The sequence below is a fragment of the Cynara cardunculus genome, unplaced genomic scaffold (assembly GCF_001531365.2).
Source record: "Cynara cardunculus var. scolymus isolate 2C unplaced genomic scaffold, CcrdV1 Un_Scaffold_1909, whole genome shotgun sequence".
NCBI lineage: Eukaryota > Viridiplantae > Streptophyta > Magnoliopsida > Asterales > Asteraceae > Cynara > Cynara cardunculus.
Genome location: NW_020200913.1, coordinates 86952 through 88251, shown reverse-complemented (window position 1 = coordinate 88251; position 1300 = coordinate 86952).

The window sequence follows — 1300 nt, the reverse complement described above, 5'->3', positions numbered from 1 at the left end:
TTATTTAAACATTTATCTGTTGAGAGATAAATGAGTAGGTGGTGGGGTTGTGACAATAATTGGTCTGGGCTTTGCCTTTTTCAATATTAGTCTCCAAAGAATTGAGAACTAATAGATTGTGTGGTATGCCCGAATTATGTATGTTTGGAACAGGATTTTCGTATTCTTTTAATCCTGATACAACTCTCATCAATTCTTTTAGCTCACAACAACTACCCCTCTCTTTTCATTTTAGTCTCGGCACACAAACCCTTTTGTATTTAATAGATTGTGTGGTTGTCCTTTTGGGTAGGTCTGTCGGTTTTGACATTCCATAGAGGTATTTCTGATAAGCACTCAGTCCCTCCTAAAATATTGCATTATGCACATATGATCACAATGAATGATCAAAAATCTTATTTCATTAAAGCACAATGATCAGATAAAAGTTGATCAAATAATTTGGCTTTAAGCACGATCAATAAAGAATGAAGCGACAACGATTCGATTATTTGATATGTACGAGAGAAATGAATGAAGATTTGTAAGAACAAGTTTACAGATTCTGATATTAAAAAAAATGAATGAATGTGTATCAGTCAAAGAAAAACAATATCAGAAAACAAAATTGAATACAAACAAGTGTATTATCACCGAAAATGATTTTTGTATGAGAGACGTGATAATAACAGTTTGGAGAATAGCTGAAACAGGTATTGGAATTATGTACGATGAGAAGTTACGCAAGTAAAATCTCAGGAAATACCTGTTCAGAAAATATACTCGTTATAAAAAAAAATCAATTTTCAAAAACACTTATTGAAGAATTCTAGAGTCTCCCCCTAGAAAACAGCTTTAAGTAATGAAACATTTAAGCTCAAAATTAAAAAGAAAACATTTTAAGCACGGGTTCTAAACTGGGTGTTTAGAAACCACACTCGGTAAAGCACGGGTTCTGAACTGAAGTGTTCAGAAGCCTTTATTGTTAAGCTTGGGTCCTAAACTGGGTGTTTAGAAACCTTAGTTTGAAATAAACCACAACTCCCCCTGCATCGGTGTATCATTGAAATGATATTCTGATCAGCATAAATTTGACACATCTGCAAAACCAAATCAAGTAGATTTTGGTACCCAAAGGAACTTGGGTCCTATTTTGTTAGAATTGGGTTGGGGTATGTTGTAACTTCCAAACCATTTATTTCTATAAGATATTTTATTTTCAACACTTTTAGATACAAAAGATAACACAAAATGCATGAAATGGTATGGTCTAAAAGAAGTAAAAGATTGAAGTAATTCATTTACTCTACTTGGAGAACAA